We start from the raw sequence: 18,446 nt of genomic DNA on the forward strand, positions 1-18,446 counted from the left end.
CAGAGGGTTAGTAAAAGTCATTTTAATCCTTCAAATTCCTCATATTTGAGGACCCAAATCCTGTTTGTCAAAGAAAGCCACTTCTTCTGTTTCAGATATTTTTTCTTAAAAAAGAAATGATTGGAGATTTAAAAAAATAGACCTAATTTGGACTAAGTATTATTTTACAATTACATTTAATTTTTATTATGAATACACATTTATTATGAGCATCAAATTAAACCTATTATTTTTGTTGTCAGGTCTAATTGAATACTTTGAAGTCCAAGATGCAAACATGATTATTTCAAAAAGGGAGACATTTTAAAATAATGTACTCTAGAGTCCTATGACTCTTTCAAAGACAAATTAGTATATATAAAGAATATTCCAAAATTAATGTAATATTAGTTTCAGAACACCTAAAAAGTAAGAATTTTCTATTTCTTAAATTTTGGTACCACATACTATAAAATTTGGTGGTTTTATAAATATCTTTCCTAATGCATATCTTTAATTGTTTTAAAGTTTAGTGTTTTATAGCAGGTAGCCAATTTACGTTGAATTAATTTTCAAAATTTATATTTTCTTAGAAAATTGTCTATTTAACTTAGGCTTTTAAATTTGTTGGTGAAAAGATTCTCTTTTGATTTTCTATTTATGTCATGTTAGCTTATAGTTATTGAATACACATATTAGTGTGTTTACATGAGATAAGTATTAAGCATTTAAATGATGTAATATTTGCATAAGTTCTCAGAGTTAGGCAATGTTATAAATCCAGTTTATACATGAAGAAGTTAACAGAGTGGCTAAGTTACATGTCATACAGGTGTTAAGAATGTGAGTTGAGGGCACCTGGGTGGCTCAGTCGTTAAGCGTCTGCCTTCGGCTCAGGTCATGATCCCAGGGTCCTGGGATCGAGTCCCACATCGGGCTCCCTGCTCCGCGGGAAGCCTGCTTCTCCCTCTCCCACTCCCCCTGCTTGTGCTCCTGCTCTCGCTATGTCTCTCTCTGTCAAATAAAAAAAAAAAAAGAGTGAGTTGAAAGTAAAATCCAGGTGAAAAGCAGCAAAGCATATCTTTCAGCTCTTCTCACCTGCTTTCCTTCAACTAGCCTTGCTGTTTTTATTCCAAATATTGTTTAACTGTGCATTAAATTTAAAAATAATATTTTGAACACACTTTTTAGGGTTTTATTTCTCATTCAACAGTATTTTAACCAGTTTTTATTGTGCTTACCCTGCTTATTCTTTACTGATTATGCATTATTTTTAGTTTGGTTATAATCTGATCTCAATTTCGTTAATGCTCTACCTTCTATTTTCCTTATTCATCTTACTTTGAATTAAATATGTGGCTTAATTTCCTCTTTGTGACAAACTTAAGTTCTATTTCACAAATTATCAATTATATTTATTATGTTATACATTAGGCCTCCGAACTTAGTCAACTGGTAACTGAAATTTTGTACTGTTTTATATTCCCATTTCTATTTCCACCAAAGAGCAGCCCCTGGCAACTACTTTTCTACTCTCTCTTCCCACTAGTTCAGTTTTTCTTTTTTAAGATTCCACATAAGTGATTCCATACCATATTTGTCTTTCTCTGTCATCTTAGTTTACTTAGCATAAGATCCTCCTGGTTTATCCATGTTGTCATAGCTGACAGGATTTCCATTTTTTTTAAGGCTGAATATTATTCAATACAATACATATATCAGATTTTCTTTATCAATACATATATTGTCAATACATATATCAGATTTTCTTTACACATTAATCCATTAACAAAGACATAGGATGTTTCTAGACCTTGCTATTGTGAATAATGCTGCAATGAACCTAGAAGTACAGATAACTCTTTGAGATAGTGATCTCATTACCTTTAGATATATGCCCAGCATTGGGATTATGGGATCAATTTTAATTTCGTGAGGAACCCACATACTGTTTTCCATAGTGGATGTGCCAGTTTACATTCTCACCAACAAGAGAAGAGAGTTCTTTTTTCTCCACATCTTCACCAACACTTGTTCTTCATTTCTTTTTCTGATAGTTCATTGTGGCAATTTAGAAACATAACTGACTTACATATGTTGGTTTTGTATCGTGAAACTACTGAATTCATACATTAATTTTAATGGTTTTTGGATGGTGTGTTTAGGATTTTCCTAATATAATATCAGGTTATCTGCAAATAGACAATTTTACTTCTTCTTTTATAATTTGGAGACTTTTTTTTTTTTCTTGCCCATTTGCTCCAGTTATGACTTCCAGAACTAAGTTAAAAAGGACTGGTAAGAGTGGGTACCCTTATTTTGATCTGAAAGGAAAAGCTTTAAGCTTTTTAACATTGTGGATTATGTTAGCTTTGGACTTGTCATTTATGGACTTTACTGTGTTAACATATGTTCCTCTATACCCACTTTTTTGAGAGTTTTTATCATGACAAGATGTTGAATTTTGTCAAATGCTTTTTCTCCATCTATTAAGTTGATCATATGATTTTATTTTTTATAAGGATATCAGCCTTGTTTTTATTTACTATTTATTTTATTTTATTTATTTGACAGAGAGAGAGAGCACAAGTAGGGCTGAAGAGTAGGCAGAAGGAGAGGGAGAAGCAGGCTCCCCGCTGAACAGGGAGCCTGATGCGGGACTCGATCCCAGGACCCCGGGATCATGACCTGAGCCAAAGGCAGACACTTAACCACTGAGCAACCCATGCGTACCTGATTTGAAACCTAAGGCATAAAGCAGGCTTTGAGTCACAATTTTTCTTCTGGAGATTTATCTTATCACAACCCAAACCCACCCCAAAATATAAGAATATGGTAATAAGAATATTTATTACATCATTATTTTGGATTTTTTAAAAAGACACAAATATCAATGTCCATGAGTTGGAGAATAATTAATTGTCACTCATTTGTAATACAAGAGACTACACTTCTACTCTAAAATGAGTAAGCTCTGTATCAATTAGTTTGGAAGAATAACCATATTTTATCAAATGAGAAAAGCAAGTTGTAAAGTTGGTACTGAATTTCAGGTCTGGAAAATTTATTTAATATAAGCCTACTACTTTACCTCTAATAAACCAACACACTGTTACACACTTAATCAGATTTCTCTACTCTTCTGGATATTAAAATCCAAAACCTGAAAATAAGATTATCTACCTCTATCAATATTGCACAAACTGGCTTTAATAGGTATTCTTGTAGAAATTAAACCATTTCTTTCCCAACTTAAGAAATAGAGGAATGTGATGATACTAGAAGGTAAGTCTACAGGCGGGTATTAGTTCTCTGTCTGATCAGCAATTACATGAAATACAAGTTGTACAAAATTCAGCCATTTATTATTGCATTATTTATATATTACCCATGCAGTGCCCCCACAGAGAGGATAAATGGCTTTCAAATAAGCATAAAAGCACCATCTCATAGAAAACCTGTTATCAAAATGTTCCGCACAGAAAATGTCCAGAATATATCTAAGGAAGGCATGTTTCTTTCCCAGGTACTTCCCAGCCTTCCTGAAATGGCTTTCTTATCAGTTCTACCTATTAAAATTCTGAATATCCTTTATTGCACATCTTGCCAGTCAACAGCTCTTAAGCCTTCCTCAGTCATCATGGCACCGAGTTTCCTCTGCTCTCTCTCTGAAGACAGGAAGCTTTCCTTGTGCCTCTTTATCTCATTTTACACTAACTACCTGTTTATATGTCCTATGCTTTTAGCTGATAGAGATATACGCCTTGGTTTTGTAATACAGTACAAAGAACATACGCCGTAGAGTCAGGCACATGTGGATTCAAATTCTGTTTCCGTATTTTTACTCTAACAGAAATTTTAAGGAAGTCAAATACTTTCTCTGAGATTAATTTTTCTCAACTCTGATTGAAATAATAATAAATATCTCATGTGCTTATCATTAAATGAGAACATGAAGTATAATAAGATGGTGTTCATTCTGTTTCGGCACTGCCCTACTAGAATTAGTTCACTGACGTTAGGGACATGTTTTATTAATATTCATATCTACTATACTGTTTATAATACAACTATTTATAAACTTTTCAATAAATATTTAAGAATAAATTCAATAGTTTTTTTTTCATCTGAACAATATAAAGCATTACTTTCTTGAGCTACAAAATGATACTGTGCAAGGTAACAATATTGATATTATCCAGGGAAAATGAATTGAATAGAATATATAAACATTCTAAAAGCATTCTGTAATATTTTTGTAATAGCTATTTGTAATCCGTATGTCATGGTGAACTCTATTTGATATTAATTTTTTCAATCTTAGGTATTTTCTGTTCAATGACTTTACTCAGTTTGATACTTAAATGCTGTCTTAAATATTAAATGACAAGAACTACAATCAAAGTTTTACAAAGGCTTATGTATAACCTCTACAACAGTGTGAATTCTAATGTACAACTTAATTTGATAGCCACGGTACATAACATATATTTAAAGATCATTATTAAGCCTTAATATCTGAAATGATTAAACTCACGTTCATGACTCCATTTTAACTGTTTATATTTGATCCAGAATGAAAATTGTCTAAATTGTCATTTTAATGTCAAGACTTGAATTTTCCTATTAAAGTTTTATCTATTCTACTTTATTCAAGTGTTACAGGATAGTTATTTAGTGAGTACCTCTTGCATCATTAAAAAAAATCAAATACAGATACAGATAATTTCCATTACAAATTGGTATGTGTGGGTTTTTTTTTTCAATGAGCATAATCAACAATTGCACAAAAATGTCCTAAGTTTACTTACATTGTTCAAAATGAAATGGAGGTTCAAAATAATTTCATGGCTGATTATTATTTTTTATCAGAAAACAACAACCAGGGCCAATGTCCATTTTCATTAGTGGAATAGTTCAGTTGAAAGTAGGTTGTTATATCTGGTTCACTCAGTTCATCACTCTGGTGTGGTCTCCTCTCCACCAATTAGCTTAATCACCTGTAGTCTGAATCCACAGCCCTCAGCCTCCTTCCACATCTCTCTCTCTCTATTTACTAACTTTTCACGGTGCAATCAGAGGATTTTCAGTCTTTCCTAAAGCTTAGTTATCTTAAGCCTTTCGTTCTCAACCTATACATAAATCCTTGCTTTTAAAAAATGATCTTGTATAGAGACATATTTTATTCTTGTAGGGGTATCTGAAAGAATGTATTTCAGAGAGAAAATGATAAACTGTAGTGAGGGAGGGAACATTTTTTTTTGAATTAAGGAAGATAATTAAGAATGACTTTAAATGATGGAAGAAGAGAAGCTTTAATTGCCCCTCTCACATATCCAGTGTCATTCTGCTCTACTCCCTGTAAAGACCAGGGTGAAAGTGAACACATCTACTGCTTACTCCAGCCGCCACACAAGAAAAGTCACATTATCTAACAATTCACATGGATATTTTACAGGTTATTTGAGGTTAAGATGGCGTAGGTTGTTAACTCTATAATTCTGATTTTATCATCTTTTTGACCTGAGCCCAGGTGATAGAACTCATTTTTCTGACTCTATGTAGTAAGCAGTCTCATTGGGAGTTATTCTGCAAGCTATTCTGCAAGATTTCTAAAATCTACTGATTCTAGCTCTCTGCCTGCAAGCGGGTAGAAATGTGAAGCTGACACTAAGTTGTGAATCAAGATATCATCAATTCAAGGTGGGAAAATGAGGACTTACACATCAATATTATCCGCTTATTTTATATTCATATTTGGAAAGCTAAAAGGCTATTTCTTGCCTGTCTATTGAATCAATGCATTGACACTCACTTGGCAGTTAGTTTACTACACGAAGAGCTAAAAAAGATATCAAATATTGTATTCTGAATATGATTACCAAGTTTATGCATTACATCAATTACTTGACTCTCATGAAATAATCTTTAGCAATGTCTTCTTTAAGGAAGACACTGAACCTCAAATCCAAAATATGGCTGCACCTATATAAAAATATATATAAAGATTTTGATTCAGAATAAGCTCACTACGAATAAATACTCAAAAAGTGTTATCTTAAGTGTTATCATACAAAAATAACTTGTAGAATGAGTAAAAATATTTTCAAACCACTCTCTTGTGTTCTGGTCATAATATGCTTAAAATGCTGGGTTTATAAATACAGTTATTAATTCATTTTTATTGTGGTCTTTTATCTAAGAGGCATCAAGGAATAAAGAGAGAAAAGCAGACACCTAACAAGAAAATAGACAAAAAATAATTGAATATACTGATAATGATTAAAAAACAATCAATTGAAATATTTGTAGAGTCTGACAGATACAAACCTAGAGGTCTGGGGGACAGTATATTGAGAAGGTGACAATCAGCCAAACTAGCCTGAGAATGAGCCAGCTTGGGAAAAACAAGGAAGAGCATTTTAGTCTCTGAGTGAAAATTTAGAATTAGGAAAAAACTTAGCAGATCAGAGAAATTAAACAGAGGTTAGGCATTGAGTCTAGAATGCAATGAGTAAGCGTAAGTGAGAATCAGACTCCAGATTTAGGCTCAGGTCATGACCTAAGGTTGTGAGATCGAGCCCTCCATGAGGCTCCCTGCTCAGCAGGGATTCTGCTTAAGGATTTTCTCTCCCCTTCTCCCTCTGCCCCTGCCCCCTGCTCTCTCTCTCGCTCTCTCTCTCAAATAAATAAATAAATCTTAAAAAAAAAGAAAAAGAATAAGAAGCAGAGAACATACAGTCCAAATCATGCTATGCCTTTTTCCTTCTGGCAAGAATAATATTGAATATTTCCTGAGCAATTACTATATGCCAGGTAGTATTCTAAGTGCTGCATACAAATCAATTCATTTATCCCTCACAACAGTCTTTTGAGAAAGGAACTCTTTCCATCTGTATTTGTCAATGGGGGATGAAACAAAGAGTTACGTAAATTGTTCAAAACCATATCACCAGTAAGTCTCTGAGTCAAGATTCTAAACTAAGCAGACTTATAGATAGCCTTCTTTCTTAACCACTATGATACGCTTCTTACAACCAGTTAATTGCATAGGTTTTATTAAAGGAATAATGTGATATGCTTCAAAGGTCATAAACGGTAGATTAAATAGGACACAAGGATGATGTGGGTTGTGACTCTTTTATCTTTAATGTTTACCATAGCTAATATGCAAAAAAAAAAAAAGGGTTAGAGGACAAGAATATGAACAGAGAGATAAAAAAGAAGCTGCCATATGCATTCAGACCTAGAGATGATTGTGGCTTGAACTAGATGGCAGGGAGCAGGGGGGGGAAGGTGGTCCATGGCCATGTAAACAAGAGGAAGGATAGACCTGCCATATTTATTTTGAGACTAGAAATGTCAGGACTTCTCAATGTGAGGGAGAGTTGGGTAATCAAGAATATTACTGATGATTGTGGCTACAGCAATTGTATGAATGATGTTTCCACTGACTAAAATAGCAAAAACTAGAAGCATTCCAGACTTGTAGAGGGCAACTGATTATGGGGCTTTCTAGTTGTCAGTGGTTCATGAGAATTATATCCACAAGTGAAGGGCTAGTAGTTGAAGGGAAAAGGCATAGCTGAAATAAATTCAGGAGGCTTAAGCTGGAAAAAATGCTGAAGGAGAACTACAATAACAGTATGAAAGCATTTTATATAAAATAATTATTCCTCCATACATATCAGCACCATTCAGTAAGGTAGTACTAGCTACATGTGGTAATTGTACATTTGAAAGTAACCTAGTATGGGGGCACCTGGGTGGCTCAGTTGGTTAAGCATCTGACCCTTGAATTTGGCTCTGTTCATGATCTCATGGGTCATGATCTCATGGGTCCTGAGAAGCCCCACATCAGGCTCCCTGTTCAATGGGAAGTCTGGTTGAGATTCTCCCTCTCTGCTCCTCCCCCTACTCATGATCACACATGCCCTCTCTCACTCCCTTTCTAAAATAAATAAATAAATCTTAAAAAAAATAGTCTAATATGACAAAGGAACTGAATTTTAAATTGTATTTCATTTTGATTCATTTATATAATTTAAATAACAACAGGTGGCTAGGGGATATTGTATGAACAATAGAGACATATTTGATCAAAAAAGTATAAATTTAGATACTGGTTGAGCCTGAGGTAGACATTTCTAGGGAACGAGGGTGGAATGTCTGAAAAGATAACAAATAATCTTCCTAGATTAATGTTAAGGTTTCTTTACCTGCTGAAATTTGTGTACCTTGAGACATTTTTTAACTCTTGAAGATGATACAGTCCCTTGTTGGAACTGCTTCCACTTTTCATAATCTGTTCATTTATCTTCCCACAGTCATTAACCCAATCACAGTAAAATCCTTAAGCAGAAGAATTTAATGGTTGGGTAATTGTTGCTGAGTTATATATCATTGTTAAAGGGCAGAGATTAAAATGATTGTGATAAAGAGAGGGGAGGTAGCTATGGTATCCATTGACACATTACCTTTCATCCTATTCTCTGATACCTGGGTCCACTTTATGCACTAGAAAAGAGGACTGCAAAGTCCATCCAAGTACATGACTGCTCTATGGATACTTACCCCAAACACTCTAAGCAAATCACAAGTACACAACTTTAAGTTATTCATTTTGCTTAGCCAAAGTTTAAAAATTAGTCTTCAAGGAGGGTCTATACATTATTATTTTAAATGTTCATTTAAATTTATTGTCTGTATTATTTATTTTCCATTTATTATCTATCATTTGTGTACATTTATTTAAATGTATTATATTTACCTTTTTTAATTAAAAGGATGTATATAAATGTAATTGCCTGAATTTCAGCATATTTGAGAGTGAGTTATTTTTCACATTCAAGGTGATTCTTAGCACCACACTGAATCTGTAGTGCAAAAAAGTATTTCCCACAAAAAAGAGAATTTTTTTTACCATAGGCTCATTTTCTTAGATGTGATCAGGCTCTTTGTGGCAGAATTGATACATAGTCCAGAGACAATACAGATGGAAACAAAGACACATTGATTTGTCACCATGTATTGCCCTTGTAGACTACAGCTAAAGTAACTATCACATAAAAATCCCTGCACTGGGGTCATTTCTAATCATATATATCCTGAATAACATTATCAATCTACCCTGAAAACCATTATTTGTCTTCACACATCCCCTGATGTTGATAACATCTTTCATTAACCAGAATATATTGATACCATATAAATGTCTGGCCATACGTCCATAAACTCTTAGGTTCCCTTATTGTGATATGTTCATACCACTCAGAACTTCAAGTACTCACATGAATTTTAGGTACATAATCTATCAGTTCGGTCATAACAACATCTCATTTTTTTTTTAAGATATTATTTATTTATTTGAGAGAGAGAGCACATAAGAGGGGGGAGGGTCAGAGGGAGAAGCAGACTCCCCGCTGAGCAGGGAGCCCGATGCGGGACTCGATCCAGGGACTCCAGGATCATGACCTGAGCCGAAGGCAGTCGCTTAACCAACTGAGCCACCCAGGCGCCCTCATTTTTATAGTGTATTCAACTAGGGCTCTTTGAGACCAATTTATACTTCACTACCTATGTGAAAATATAGAAATGACTTTATATTATTATGACATCAATTAAATATTTTCTATTCTTGGAAATAATGGAATTATAATATCAAAAGAGTCAACCAAGTGATTGGGCTCAAAGGATGAAATATAAAAAATAATTCCCAGCAAAGAGAAGCTCTCTAAAAATATAGGAAACAACAAGAACCCATGTAAGGCTATTAAGCTTTGTGCAAGTAGAATGATTCCAGTGAGATAATATAAGCCGAGTCAAATAACAAAGTTATTTTGAGTTCAATGTCAGACTTTATTCTATAATTCATTTAGTCCACTATTTGTTCTTATTACCTGGGTATTACAAAGTGATCTGAACACATGACTAATCATTTTGTCATTAGGGAAATCAGTAAGCCTTTACTTTATTTCAATAGAGAAGAAAAAGGCAAAAACACACAATTTAGAGTGCTTTTAGTTGTATGATGAAAATAACAACTTGCTCAAAAGATCTACAGCTAAAAATAAATATGAGCATTCTCTTCAATTTTCACTTAATCAAAGCCATAAACTTTTGTACTGTACATTTTTGGATCTATTATTCTTTTTAAATTGAAAGACAATGGTAGATTTTAATATTAAATAACATATATTTATAACACTACTAGATTAATAATAAATTGATAAAAAATGGCACAAGCAAGTGTAAGGTTGTACGCATTAGTCATTCACTTTGGAAATTCAATATATCTAGCTTTGGTAGGGCTTTCAGGGGTTATATAGCCTCCCAAGGAAATAAGAAAATAAACTGTTTCTAAATTATAATGCAAGGGAGAGCCCTGCTGGCGGACTTTTATAGATGCACCAAATGGACTCATAATTGAAGCAAACTATCTTAGGAAAAACAACAGTGAAATGTATAATACATTTGATTGTTTTTTGGCTCCATTATCTTCTATATTCTAGAACTGAATCTCATTAGCTTTTAACTCAATGTGCACCTTACTTTTGAAGCAATTAGAGAATATTTTAAAGAGAGAAAACATTGCACTAGATTAAGAGAAAATTAGCTTATTTCCTTTGCAAAATCACATTCATGTAGGCGTTGAATAGAGAGCAACAGGACACTAAAGGGAGTGCAGTAAATCTTCTATTAATTCTTCAATGTGGACTACTTTACTTGTTATTTATTTGTTTCGAGTGAATGTGCAGAAACAGAAAAAATGTACATATTTAAATATAAATGGAAAAATTTTTAGAGTCAGGGTTTTAATATTATCTACCACATTGCACTGCACGCCTTGCTGGTCTTGATATTTGAATGAATATTTGAGAGTTAACTATGTATTTAGGAAAACAGTGATAGCAACATTTCATACTGAAATACATAAAGCTGAATAATGTATTAAAGCCTGAGGCATTGTCTTGAAAAATAGAAAATTGAAAGCTAGCAAATATATTAATACAAAGCAAAAAAAGGAAATAAGATTTTTATCATTAAAATTTTAGAGTCGCTGCTATGGTAACATGGTAAGCAAAATTTCACCATAAAGGAACTGGTGAGCTACCATATTAATTTTTTCTATCGTCTTCAGATGTTGACCTATCGAAATTTTCAAACAAGGTGCTTGGGGCAAAATAGTTTTTGTAAAATGGAGGGATTAGGAGATCACATATGAAAATTGAGAAATATTTTTATTTATGTTTATTAATATTAATGTTTATTAATATTAATGTTATATTACTACATAATAAAATATATAGGATAAATAGGAACTTATCATATATGTATAGTTATGAATAATACAATGTAATAATTACATTTTTCAATGTCTTTGATGCTGTGTGTTCAATAAGGCTGTAGTGTATGCATAAGAATGGTTTGATATGAGTGTGGAGGCCTTTCTAGTTCCGGAAATTGCTTTAATTCAATGTTACACACAAAGACATGGCCTGAATTGAGGCTTCAAAATCTCTGATGGCCTAGAGGAAGAGGGGAGTTGGAGAGAATTTAATAATTCAAAAACACAGCTAACTCCTGAGTGCTCTTTAGAGGAGATTATATCTCTTTATAGGCAAACCCTGTCATTTCAGCCTTCCATTTAATACTTAATATCCAAAATTGGCTTTTAATTACTCTGACTTCAGTCCTTTGTCTCTTCCAATGATGAGGTAAGGGGGAGGAGAAGGCAAAAGAGATTAGAAGGAGAAGAAAGAAAAAAGGAAAAGAAGACTAGGAGGAGGAGGAGAAGGAGGAAGTGCAGGGAGGAGGAGGCGAATAAGAAGGCAAAGGGGAAGGAGATAAAAAAGAAGTAGCAATCAGGGGCACCATGTGGCGCAGTCAGTTAAGCGTTGACTCTTGGTTTAGGTTCAGGTTGTAATCTCAGGGTCATGAGATCAAGCCCTGCATGGGCCTCCATGCTCAGCACAGAGTCTGCTCTCTTCCCTCTACCCACCCCCACTCTGTCTCATTCTCTCTCTCTCTCAAATAAATAAATAAATCTTTAAAAAAACATAACGATCATGGAACACCTGGATGGCTCAGTTGGTCGAATATCTGTCTTTGGCTCAGGTCATGATCTCAGGATCCTGGGATCCAGGCCCATATGGGCTCCCTGCTCAGCTGGGAGTCTGCTTCTCCCTCTGACCCTCCCTCCTTGTGCTCTCTCTCTCTCAAATAAATAAATAAAATCTAAAAAAAAAATAACAATCAAACTGTTAAGGGCAGCTATAAATGGTCAGTTCATGCTGTGCCAATTCACCTTATTACATAGTTTTGTCTCTTTGTTGTTGCCGTGTGTGTGTGTGTGTGTGTGTACACATGTGCATGGATAGTGAGCACTGTGTTAGAACAAAGTAGCTATGTTTGCGGGAAATGAATCAGCTTATCCCTCCACACTATCCGTAGCCACACCTGAGCTTGAACCAGCATCACATCAGATGCAAACATCTGAGGAATGAGATAAATCATAACATTGTTGCAATAAAATACCTGGTGTGGTGTTGGATTTACCTTTATAAAATTCTTAAACAGTTTTTCAAAGCTCTCCAGCAATGTGCTTCTTTTATACATATATATTATATATTATATACTTTTTATTATATATGTAAACTTTAAGTATGAGTTTTTAGTTCAAGTGTAATGCATGGCAATTACAATACCAAACATAATCAGTGAAAGTTCGCAAGAGAATCTGTTCAGAGAATCTGTTTTTATAATTATAATCAGAATCATTTATTGTTAAAAATATGATTGCCAAGGGCGCCTGGGTGGCTCAGTCAGTTAAGCGGCTGCTTTCGGCTCAGGTCATGATCCTGGGGTCCTGGAATCGAGCCCCGCATCAGGCTCCCTGCTAAGAGGGAAGCCTGCTTCTCCTCTCCCACTTCCCCACTTGTGTTCCCTCTCATGCTTCTCTCTCTGTCAAATTAATAAATAAAATCTTTAAAAAAAATATGATTGCCATGTAGAAAATTAGAAAATGGTGTCAAAATTTTCATGCATTAGACATTTACATTAAATTACGTATTATTACAGTAGTATCCTTTTGATTACACCAAAATGTACTATGACTTTCCCCACATAGGATTTATGTGAAATATATTTTCCTCTGGACAACTGTCTTCATCCATTCAGGCTGTTACAACAAACTAGCACAGATTGAATGGCTCATGAATAACATTAACTTATTGCTCACAGTTCTAGGGGCTGGAAGTCCAAGATCAAGGCACCAGATAATTCTGTCTGGTGAGGACCCTCTTCCTGGTTCATAGCTAGTATCTTCTCACTGTGTCCTCACGTAATGGAAAGGACTAGGGATCTCTATGGGGACTCTTTCATAGGAATACTAATCCTACTCATGAGGGCTTTACTCTCCTGACTTAAGCACATCACAAATGCCCCACCTTCTAATCTTTGGGTGTATAGAATTTCAAAATATGAATTTTGGAGGGACAAAAATATTCAAACCATAGCAGCAATCAAAGGGCATAATAGCAGCGCTGGGACTCATTGTAAGTATTGAAGATTATACTTTAATTTCTACCTTCTCCCTTGCTTTCACCAGCATAGGCTAAAAGGGAAGATCAACAACTTCTAATTACATTTCAGAAATGGAATTAAGACTACTCAGAATACAGCTTCCTTGCAAACTTTAGTAATGTTTTCCTTATTCCTAGAAAAGGATTTCTTTTTCTTTTATAAAATAGCTAAGATATAAAATTATCAATTCAGAACTTCCCAAACTGACATGTATCTTATCTAGTTAACACTGATTTTATTGGGAACATTAAATGTCAAATCATATAACAGGGACTTGGTTTTCAGCAAGAAACCTAGACATTATTAAAGATAAAAAGATTATTTAAATGAATTCTCCTGAATATTTATCCTTTTTTAAAGGATAATAACTCTTATCACCTATTTTCATATTCTATCCTTCTTATCAAACATTATTTTGAATGTTTGAATGAAATAAGTTTAATTTTTGAAAAGTAGGATATCAGAATTAGCCATTACTAATTGAATTAATTAATTAAACTTTGCTAAATTAGAATCTGTCCCTGCAACTATATCTCAGAAATATTGATTTTGCTATTCTGAAAGAATCTATAGCTATTATTAATTCATATTATTATGATAAAGTATCAAAATGGAAGTTTCATTAATACATTGAAGTGCAATAGAAATCACGTTCCAAAGTAAGGTGGTAGACTATGATGAAAATTTCTAAATTATCAAGTTGGCAACTGGTTACTAATTGTTGAGATGACACACAGGTCAAACATATAAAAAGTTTCTGACTCCAAGCTGAGAAATTAAAAGATGAAGGGTGAGCTGGTTAGCTGTTGAAAAAGAAGTGGTCTTGCTGGGCAGAGGATGCATCCTGTGAACAGAGGAAGGTAAGAGAGGAAATGTCATGTTATCTTGGATACCGATCTTAAGAAAGGAAGAGACCTAAGGAGAGAAAATCAAGAGCTCACAGGACTCTTTGTAGTTGAAGATCATTAAGTGATCAGTCAGGAGAGAATTGCATTTGGCTTACAAGTGCAAGTGAGGGATTCTTAGTGACACAGGAGCCAAATTCTGAAGAAGCTATGACAGAACTCAAAAGAAAAGAAGTAACTGCATTAGAACCTGCCAGTCCCCAAGGACAAAACTCTGCTGCCTTCCTCAACTATGATCCTTCTCACATTGGTCCATCCCGAATCAACTTGCCCTATTCTTCCACACTGGCCCACCAGGAAGTGAGGAGAGGTAAGAACACATACACATGCTCTCTTAGTGCAGACTTCTAGTAAATGATAAGCCAGGGCTGGGATGACCGGAAATAGCTTGAGTTTGGGAGATAAAGCTTGATTATTAGATGAGCTGAATCTTCTTACTACTCACCTAAAATATCTTATATTGCCTAAGTGTGATTAAAAAAATGTCATCCCATAGGAGGGAGAACATCTCTTCTCTTGAATAAACTTAAAAGGACAGTGGGAGATAAAATAAAGTTGTTTTATAAATAGGTCCCATTAGTAGTACTTCTTTCAATGAGCAAAATACAAAATTAATGAATTTATAAAATATTATTTCTGTAATCAATATTATTTAGAATATCAATATTTATTCATATTTCATATGCAGTGTTTATACAGAAATAAAATTAAGGTTCTTTTCTAATTTTATACACTTTATTTACATGGGTGATTTGAAAACTTTTCAGAGCATCCACTTTTCTACCATTTTGACAGAAAAATTAATGAAATTCAGATGATAAAACTTCTGAGGTAGATTTGTTTACTCAATGCATTTGATGAAACAACTACTGTGAACAGAAGACCTATTTGTTCTAAAACTATAAGAGTATCCAAGGCATATTCTTTGTTTTAAAGTAGCTAATTTATTAGGTTTGGTAATTACAAAGAAGAAAATTTATGTCAAAGTCTGTGACAAATGTTAATCATTTCTATCAGGTTTTAATGTAAGGAGAAATCTATTAAACACCTATTGTGTGCTGGCTTTCCTTGAGATAAAAAACTATTGAGGTATGAATCCTTCACCAAGTAATTTTGATCTAAGAACTGGGAAAAAGACTTGTAATTAAACATGTATAAAAAATGGGCCTCATACACTTGGTATTTTTTACTATATTTTTCCCTTTGAAATACTCTGCTCCTTTAGTTATCATAACTCCTCTATATACTAATTTTCTTCATCGTTTTCCAGCTTCTCCTCCTTGATGATCATCATGGACTGTTTCATTTCTACTTGCCCCTTACTGGATGGAATGCCTTTCTTACCAGTCTGCCCTTTTCAGGCTATGTGTTCCATCACCCCTCCATGGAGTAGTTAAGATTGCTTAAAATTTAAGTCTGAAATATTTACAAAAACATGAAGTAAAGTAGTTAAGATGATTTTAACACTTGGTTTAAGAATGACAGCAACAACAAATAAGACATTAAAACATGGACATTAACAACTTAAATTGCACACACAGGAATTAAAATCTACACATTCGGAACATTCACCTGATCTCAAAATGGAGGTCATCTAGTATTTCTCACCAAAGGGACCTGGCTTTGTACCAGTCCTGCTTTAAATGCCACATCACTGGATGACTACAGTCTATACATTCAGTTAAAAACATTCAGCAAAACCTTAGATGTGCACAGCTAACTTCTTACCAAGTAACTACAAAATAACTACTTAAAAACCAATGGGCAGTTAAACCCAACTTTTCCAAAAGGGAATTAACCCTCTCCTCCCACTCCAAATTGAACTCCTCTTGTGTTTTCTTTAAATTGCAAATTCTATCATAGAATGAGGCACAGTCATCCAACTTCTCATTTAAGCCTGATGCCTGTGGTCATTCTATGCTTGTCATATTTACTTCCATTCATTCATACACAGCATCCTGTGATCTCTCTTACCAAAACTATCACTGCCTAATGCCCTAATCACTTCTTACTAATATCACTTTGATAACCTCACTGCTTCTAAAGTAACCTGACTCCACTTCATCTCCCGTAATGTTACTAGATTGAAACCCTTAAAAACAAAGATCACCATGTTGCTCATCTTTTTAAAGCATCTAGATCAAACACATTATCTTAGTCATAGAGCCCTTTATTTATAATCTGCTCCTACTTTCTGTGCTAGTCCAGTATCCTAGGCTCTCTCATTTATAAGACATATCACCACCATCCCCAAAATGGGGTTTCACCATTCTTACTGCTTTTCATTTCCATCAAATGTCAAGTTTTCTCTGCTTGGAATACCCAACTCCTTTCCTTAGTAGCTAACCCCTTATGTTTTTTTAAGTCAAACTCACTTGGACAGTAAACACAGTTTTCAATTGGCCAGCTTTGTGTTCTAGAACATATGTTTAATTCTCTAAGATTCAGTTATCTGTTATGTAAAATGGGGATAATTACAATATCCTCATAGAGCAGAGGTCGGGAAATTTTTCCCATAAAGGAACATATAGTAAATATGTTAGGCTTTGTAAACCTATAGTCTCTGTCACAACTACTCACCTTGGCTACTGTAACATGAAAACAGTCATTAACAATATGCAATGAATATATCTGTGTTCCAATAAATATTTACAGAAACAACTGAGGGCCAGATTTGGTCTGAGAGCCTTAGTTTGCTGACTTCTTCCATTAAGTATATAATCACCACTCCTCAAGATCCTGGTGCAGCAGCTCTTGCTGCCTACATGTCCTGTCCCTGTGCTTCAATAAAACGACCATTTTGCACCAAAGACGTCTCAAGAATTCTTTCTTGGTCGGGGCACCTGGGTGGCTCAGATGGTTAAGCGTCTGCCTTCGCCTCGGGTCATGATCCCAGGGTGCTGGGATCGAGCCCCACGTCCGGCTCCTGACTCAGGGGAGAGCCTGCTTCTCCCTCTCCCTCTGCCTCTCCCCCTGTTCATGCACTCTCTCTCTCTCTGTATCTCTGTGTCTCAAATGAATAAAAAAAAAAAATCTTAAAAAAAAAAAGAATTCTTTCTTGGTCATTGGCTCTGGACCTCACCCCACCGAACCTCACCTATATTCCAAAACCACATTAATATGATTAAAATCCAAGATTGAAATAAATAAATAAAATTGTAAAACAAAAAAATGATGCAAAATAGTTGAAAATTAGAAAACTTGAATAACTCAATACTATGAATAACTTCAAACATATCCAAAAAACTTTACATCTCACTATTTTTCTTTCCATATGCCTCAAATGAGTAAGTGAATGGTAAATTCTATGAAGATTCTTCTAATGAAGTAATAATATACTTGAAATATATACAAGCCGCATTTTTACGATTGTCCCTATTATAGTTAAATTATAGAAAATGTCAGGTCATATTTTGAATTTGGACATTATAATTTTTACTAAGTTATACAGAAACAAAAATCAGTATGAACAATTCAATAAATCATCAAGCAAATTTAGTAGGAAAAAAAATCAATCAACCATATTGCTACTCTGAACTAATAAGTTTCAAAGGTAGAAAGTCAATCTAGAAATCCCTAAGAATACACAGCCAATCATTGGGGATTAATGGAATCACTTATGAAAAGAAAAGAAATACATCTGAGAATTGTATGTGGAAATGCAATAATGCGTTTGTGTGAAAAGCATGTCAAACTGGTAGACAAGGATGACTCACATGGATGCAGCATGTGAGCTTGGGCAATGGATTTAATCTTTCTGGACTTCATTTATCATAGGCATAGTAAGAGAAAATTTAAAATTCAATGGTTTATCATTTTCTTTAACTTTTTAACCATTGGCCATCATTCCACAATCTATTACAGGGAGCCAAGTGTGAGGCCTTAAGTGAGGATGTTCAGTGTAGACGCATAGGACAAAATCTGGGCTTAGCATTTGTTCATTTCTCTTTTGCTTTCTTTAATGAACACCTTTATAAA

Source organism: Leptonychotes weddellii, chromosome 3 (assembly GCF_054177405.1).
Source record: "Leptonychotes weddellii isolate Sample4059 chromosome 3, ASM5417740v2, whole genome shotgun sequence".
NCBI lineage: Eukaryota > Metazoa > Chordata > Mammalia > Carnivora > Phocidae > Leptonychotes > Leptonychotes weddellii.